This window comes from Equus przewalskii, chromosome 23, assembly GCF_037783145.1.
Source record: "Equus przewalskii isolate Varuska chromosome 23, EquPr2, whole genome shotgun sequence".
Taxonomy (NCBI): domain Eukaryota; kingdom Metazoa; phylum Chordata; class Mammalia; order Perissodactyla; family Equidae; genus Equus; species Equus przewalskii.
The window spans coordinates 10540910-10548865 of NC_091853.1; the positions used below are offsets into that span (position 1 = coordinate 10540910).

A 7956-nucleotide genomic window follows, 5' to 3' on the forward strand; every position below is an offset into this window, starting at 1 on the left:
AATCCAAAATATCAAAATAATATAGACCATATTCTCTTATTATGATGCAAAAAAATATGGATATTGTTATTTACAAGAGTGGGCGCAAATAAGATTCAACTGATTGGGAATGAAATAAACTTTTCTTCATATCCTCATGTGAAAAAGTTAGACTCAGAAGAAAATGCATATCTTTAAGTACTTTCATTATCACATGAGAAATAACTAAAATTAGTCAAATTAATATTGAACTCAGATGTTGAGAAAATAACAAATAAACCTAAAGAAAACAGAAGGAACAAATAAAGATAAAAGTACTAATTAATAAATTAGAAAAAAAGAATAAATATATAACCTAAGAACTAGTTCCTTGAAAACAAACCTTATTAAATAGAAAACCCACTAGTTTAACCTATGAAGAAATGAACACGAAAATGTAAATATACAAAACTCAGGATGTAGAAAGAGAAACAATAGATATGGAAAAAAATTAAAGAAATTATAAGCAAATATTTTGCAACTCAGTGAGTTTGATAAATGTGGAATGGTATTGAAATTTATATACTGTGGTTCAAATTGTATAAAACCTATAGCTTCTTTATTTTCTATAAGTGATCTGAACATTTTCATGAACTCACATCCAAACGAGTGATTAAAAATCAAATGTATACTTGCTAATTAGAAATATGTCATTCCCTTTGAAACAAGAGTCTCTTTTCTTTAAGACTTTGGGGTACATGCTCAGTCTTTCTGATTTTCTTATGCCTCTTCTTCCCCAAGAGAGTGTCTGGATATAGTTGTCTTGGAAACTCTGGCACTGTTTGGTGGTGGGGAACGGACAGGGCACGGCTCTGGCTCTTCAGTGGCCTCTGCCCTTGAGCTTTGCTTCTGGTGAAACTCCTGGTCTGCTCTCTTAGTGTGAGGATTATTGCTGGGGGGTTTGGCCAGCTTCCACGTGTGCAGGCCTTTCTTCAGTCTTTGCTCGTGTTTCTGACCCTCTGAGATCTGGCTAAGACGTCTCTGTGACTCCTCTTGAGGCCATCTGCCTAGAGGATCTCAACCACATTTTTTGCTCTGTCTCTTCTATAGCAATCCCTTGGCAAGTTCACTCATTAGTTACATTCTACATCTTTCTGCAGGCTACACAGGAAATTCTGGATCCTTTAGGATCTTAGCACTATCTCTGGCTCTCTGTCTCTTTGGTGAATTCATTCTATAGACTTCACTCTCGTTTGCGTGGTTGTCTCATTTTGACGTGGCAACATCTGGAGCCATTGCCCATGCTGCACTCCACTGCTTGAGGATGTCTACGCTTTCCACTAAATCCAGAGCTTGCATTTTGGGAGGAGGAGCAGAGAAAAGGTAAATGAGATATTTTAAACGGAAAGAGAATATTTTAAATCAGAAGAGAATGAATTGCTTTAAACTGACTAGTTTATCTTCTCCTTATCTTCCTGCACTGCTCACTGGGATGGGTTCCCAAGAGCAACATTGGATCAGTTATGGAAAATAAAAGCAACTTGCATGTTTTGCATATCTCAGTGGTAGTTATCAAATTTTTGAGCTCACTGCATTTGAACTATTTTCAGATGTACTCTCATCAGCTGCAAATCTTGTTGCCCAGAAGCTGTCCCCTTCAGGGACAGGGCAGATTCCATCCAGAACAAAGGCGTCAATCAACTGGAAGGCTCGTAGCTGACTTTTTTGAAGTCTTTAGCAAAACACTAGTCTGATGGCTAGAATTCATTAAGTGTGAAAAAAGATTTCTAAACAAACCCTTCCCTGTATATATCAAAAGTAAAGCTTAGAGCATTGAATTGAAGGGTTTTTTTTTTTGAGGAAGAATAGCCCTGAGCTAACTACTGCCAGTCCTCCTCTTTTTGCTGAGGAAGACTGGCCCTGAGCTAACGTCCATGCCCATCTTCCTCTACTTTATATGTGGGACACCTACCACAGCATGGCTTGCCAAGTGGTGTCACGTCTGCACCCGGGATCCGAACTGGTGAACCCCAGACCCTTGAAGTGGAACATGGGAACTTAACTGCTGTGCCACCAGGCCAGCCCTGAATTGAAGTTTTATCATAAGTGTGAAATGGAAAAAACTTAGGATTTAAGGATGGGAAGCATCTACTAGTCAGGAAGATGAGGAAAGTTTCCACATAAAAGATTTGGAAATTTGGGGCCGACCTGGTGGCACAGTGGTTAAGTTCACACATTCCGCTTCTCGGCGACCTGGGGTTCGCCAGTTCAGATCCTGGGTGCAGACATGGCACTGCTTGGCAAAAAACCATGTTGTGGTAGGCGTTCCATGTATAAAGTAGAGGAAGATGGGCATGGACGTTAGCTCAGGGCCAGTCTTCCTCAGCAAAAAAGAGGAGGATTGGCAGTAGTCAGCTCAGGGCTAATCTTCTTCTTCTTCAAAAAAAAAAGATTTGGAAAGGAAAAAACGTTGGGTGAGGTCAAAAGCTAGCATCCTCATATATCCCCTTCTCAGGGCCAAACCTTGGGAATCACAAGAAGTGGTGGTATATCTAGGTGGGCACAGGGAAATAAGAGGACATCAGAGCTACTGACCTGCTTTCCTAGGCATATCCAGTGAATAAGGGAGGCCTCTCCAATTCAACCCATGCTCAGATAGGACCACACCTAAAATGACTCAGCAGCAAGAGAGCAGCATCGTAAAAGACAGAGTCCCCATGACTTTTGTGTAGTTCAGAAGACTGAGAAAGCCCAGTGTACCCCACATAGGGGACACAGAAGATAGTCAAGTAGAGAACAGGTGGGCCTGCTGTGGGGCCACCTTGGCAAGGAACAAGGGTGACTCTACAGCAGATGCTCGTGGATTAGTGGTTTGATCTGAGGGCAAGATAGAGGATGTGGCTGAGACTCAGAGGAACTGCAACTCGAGAAAGAGCCGAGGTGGAACCATCAGACCTGATTGTATCTAGAAAACAGACCAAGTGAGTCATCACCCATGGATTTCAATATTGGCGGCCAGTGAGTTTCAGAGGCTAACCTAAGATCAGACACATGGACTTAAGGCACATCCCTCATTTCTTTAAAGATTTATAAACTTCCAAATACAATGAATTCCATCTTGGATATGGGATAAATTCTAAAGTTCTCAATATTTACCTCCTAAAGACAAAATTTTTCCAAAAGAGACTGAATTTACAATTTTAAACCTGAAGAAACAAAGATGCCTTGGCTGGAAAGTTTAAATTACTTCCCCTCAGTACGTAGTAGGATGGAGGTTCAAAATCAAGATGAGTTTAACTACAGACAAGAAAGTCCAGTAATTGCAGGCTAGGTAATTCGGACAAACCCTCCCACTGGAGACAACTAAAAATATACATCATATACACATAAATATACAAAAGCATCATCCAAAAATATCATAAAACTAGCAATATAAAAGGTGACATTTTGTCATCTCTCTATGAAATGTCTAGATGTGCATTTCTTTTTATTATCTAGCATGGGTTTCATTGGACTTCTGTGTATTGATGTCATTCGTCAGTTCTAGAAAATCTCAGCCATTATCTTTTCAAATATTTGCATAAAAAAATCAAATAGCAAATCTTTTAAAGCTGTTAGAGATAAGAGACAAATTACCTAAAGGAGCAGCAGTTAGATTTATAGCTGACTTCTCAGTAGCAACTATAAGGACTAGAAAACAGTGGAATGACATCTTCAAGGAGATGAAAAATATGACAGCCAACCTAGAAGGCTCTAAAGAGTGAAAGAATCCTTTGTATATAAGAAAAAAATATAGAGGTCTTCAGATAAGCAGAAACTGAGTTAATCACACAAAAGGAAATTCTAACGGATATTCTTTAGACTGAAGGAAAATGACCCTGGGTAAAGGTCAGAGATATAGAAAGAAATGAAGAGCAATGAAAGGGGAAAATGTAAGTGAACATCGTGTAAAACGATAAAAGAACTGTCTTATGGAGTTTAAAATTTAGTTAGCTAACTAGAGAAATAAAATATGCCACAGCAATAAACATGGGAATTGGAATGAGGGTAAATGTAGTTAATGTATTCTCAAACCTTTGCACTGTCCTGGAAGAGGTTAAAATGACCAATTATCAGACTTTGGTGAGATCAGGATGCATGTTGTAATCTCTAGCATAACAATTAAAAAACCCAGAAACAATACATAATTTACAAATTGGCAGGATAGAATGATAAAAAATAGTAAACACATTCAAAAAAAGGCTACACCCTTCTCCTGAAGTTTCCATTATCCTTATATGGCACCTTGATCATTAACATACCAACATCGCTTGATCACCTTACATAATGAGGAGGGTGTGTTACATTAGGGTGAAAAAAAGGTCTTCAAATAACACTGAGGAGTAAGGAGAACACTAATTCTACACAGGATTCAGGGGTTAGTGGGGTGTGAGAGGCACCATTTGAGAAGGCTTCTAGGGAAGAAATGTCCATGAGGAACATTCACTGTTGATAATAGGCAAGGCTGTTTTCTACGGCCTGGACCTTTCAGAGAGCACAGCTGCAAGGTTTGTGAGCAAGGATAGCATTGGGAATTGGATCAGCGGGAGGAAGCTACGAGCAGCGCAGGAAGACACAGATTCCCAGAGGAGCCTCCCAGTCAGAGAACAGCAGGACAGGGATAGAAGGCATACTGAATTAGCTACCGAAACATTTTCTACTTAACTAGTCCTGTAAATCCCCTGGCCAATCCAAGGCTTGTCAGAAGCCTCAGGCAAGGATTGGGCGGTTGGGTTTCCAAGAGAGCCCTGGTCTTGGAAAAATGGCCTTCAAATGAGTGTTATTGGTTCCCATGACTTGCAGTGTAGAAATGGCAGCAACCATTTGGCCTTCAGGTGACTTCAATTACATCTGCCTTGAAGGTTTGCAAAATTGTAACTATTTTCGAAAAATAAGGTGCCTGTTAACAAATTGAATTTACTCTTCTTCATAAGCTAGGTATTTTTTGGCCATGTAGCCATTCAAAAGTTTGAGGTCATATTTCGAAAAAGAACAGAGGAGTTCAATAAACAACCAGCTGAATGCTGTGGCTCTGGAGAGCTATGTAAACCGATGCAGAGTCTCAGGTCTATCAGGCATGCAGAAGAGTAAGTTTCTTCTCATCTCTTCCTCCCTTTTGAAATTCCAGTTTGTGTTCTGCATTCAGTAATGATGGACTTACCTTGATCTCCCACAAGTCATCTCATAACTCAGTGTTTTAATAAATTCATCAACATAGCTCATTTTAGAAATTATATATTCCATTCAATATATTTTCTACATTCTATTGGTGGTAAAAAGTAGACCATGAACTTCGTTCCTTTTAAGTTGGACTCTCTACTGGAAAGGCAAGACTCTAAGGGAGGAAGGGAAACAAAGGGCTTACTCCTGTGGTCATCAAACGCATTGGCTATGGCTGGAGCGTTGCCTTGGGAGTGATGGCTGTCGCTTCAATGATCAGTCAGCATCACCAGCTCTGCAGTGGAAACTTCTGAAGAATTTTAATGGTTTTAAATCCTTATTCTAACATAAAAAATCTAATTTGAATTCTAGAATCATGAACTGTTTGAAAAACATCTGATAAAATATTAAAGGTTCAGTTTCTCCTGTTGGACCACATCGTCTAAGTGGAAATGGAGCTGAGAGCTGGGGCCTGGAAAGAGCATTGATCGCACCACTCCTTGAAGAGCTATTTTTTTCTCAGTGTGTTTTTTACTTTCTGTTTTCTGTGAATCTTAAAATAGAGGCTGCCCAAAGGCTAAAACATGGGGTATTGGAGGATGCATCTCATACTGGGGAAAAAGTTATGTGTGAATAGAAGAAACTTATACTTCTTTGTGTGTGTGTGTGTTTGTGTGTATGCATATATAATTTTTAATTTTTGGAAAGACTCAGTAAATTAATCTAATTCCATTGTTTGGAGCAATGGAGGAGCAGCTAACAGGCACGTAGCTGCTAATCTGTAAACTGGAGCCTCAGGAGGAGAGGCTCCGATTTGAAAGCAGGTATTTTAGACCCTCAGGTAGCTTGTTTCACTCTCTGAGCTGCTTCTCTGGCTCTGTGTTGATTTAGCGTGAGTTTGAATTATTTCCTCTGACGTTTTTAACATTAAAAAAATTATTTTTTCCTGCAATTATCATGCATATGGGGTAGAAAATTATAAAAGTACACAAAACTATAAAATGCATTGTAAGGGGGCATTATACCCAGTTATAGCTTTGTCAACATTTTGGAGTGTTCTTACATGTAAAAAAAAACTTACACACACACAAACACACACCTACACAGGGTCTGCAGGTGATTCTCAATCTTGGCTGCACATTAAAAATCATGATCAGTATGCTTCATGTAAGAAAGAAGAATTGAAACTCCAGTCACTTAAATAATGGCTAAAGAATAATCCTTAGCCCTACCTCAAAACCTTGATTAATAATATACATTTATTTTTAAGTTAAATTAAGTTTTAAAGGTTGTGTGTATGTGAATATATATGTATAAAGTTGTTTATCAAATATGTATATAGCTTCTCATTCCGATTTTTTTAATTTAATCTTAAAAAATTTTTTTTTCTTCTCCCCAAAGTCCCCCAGTACATTGTATATACAATATACATTGTATATTTTAGTTGTGGGTCCTTTTAGTTGTGGTGTGAGGGGTGCCACCTCAGCAAGGCTAGACAAGCGGTGCTAGGTCCACGCCCAGGATCTGAACAGGAGAAACCCTGGGCCACCGAAGCAGAGCACATGAACTTAAGCACTCGGCCATGGGACTCTGACTTTTCACTTGAAAAATATTTTCATGTCATCAAAATTCTTAGTAATCATCCATAATGGCCACAAAAATTCCATCTTGTGAAAACATCAAAATTTGTTTATTATTTCGTGTTTATTCTCCTATCACTGAATATTAAGGTTATTTCCAATAAATACACAATGAGCTAAGTCTTTATATACATATCTGATTATTTCCTTAGGATGGACCCCCTGGGTGTGGACTCACTAGATCCTAAAAGGCAAAGGGCAACACTTGGACGAAGAAAGCGAACTTTCCTAGAAGCCACAGCAGATTTCCACTTACATCTCATTGGCCACAACAGGGTCAAATGGCCATTCCTGACTAGAAGGTAGGAAGGGAGAAAAAGTCGGATGAGCCAACAAATGGCGTCCATCCCTATGGCTATACAATTTTCCTACATCCCTTTATCCTTTTCTTTTTGATGGTGGCACTAGCGTTTATTAAGCTGTGCCTTACTGCCGGGGCTGGGGCTTGCCCATGATGTATCAAGCCCAGAAGTTCTGCTAATTCTTGAGCAATGACACCAGGAAATTGATAGCTAAGTGGATGTTGTACACAAGCTCATCATCCGTTATCTTCATGCGGCTGGTGGCCGCTGCCAGACACAGCACCTTCTTCTTTCGGAACTTGATTGTGGACTTCCCTTTATCAACTTCGGCCTCCACGTTCTCATTGTGGGTCAGCAAGGAGGGGAACTTGTCAGCCTTATTCAGGTCTGGGCCCCGGATTCATGGGATCTGCTTGATTAGAGTCTTGTCACACTGCTGCTGGTCCTCTAGGATGCACATGGGGAACTTGGGGTGTGGGAGTGGTCTTAAGCCCGATGGTGACTGAGAAGCCTTTTCTTTCTGAGGATCATAGTTCTTCAAGCTGATCTGCAGCTCCACCGTCTCCAAAAACTTCCAGAGTTGTGCTGGTTCCCATGCAAGACTTCCCTCATCACGTGGCAGCACCCTTTATCCTTTCTCATGGAACACGTTCATTTCTTCCCCAAGTTCAACATCCCCGAAGTCTCATGCATTCACTGCTTCCAGCTTGAAAACCTTGATGTCTGGGTGATAAACAATTCTTTCTATTGGGTCCAGATATGGTTTCCAGGGGTTCAGCAACTTATAAGCTAAAGCAATCTTTATGAATCTTTCACGTTCACCTGAATCAACTGAAAGCTAGTTAAAAGAGATTGCT

General features: G+C 39.9%; 1 pseudogene; it reads right to left on the reverse strand.

Annotated features, from left to right (window-relative positions):
* Positions 1-7223: 7223 nt before the first annotated feature.
* LOC139078850 (large ribosomal subunit protein uL1 pseudogene) lies at positions 7224-7711 on the reverse strand (annotated as a pseudogene).
* Between the last annotated feature and the right edge of the window lie 245 nt (positions 7712-7956).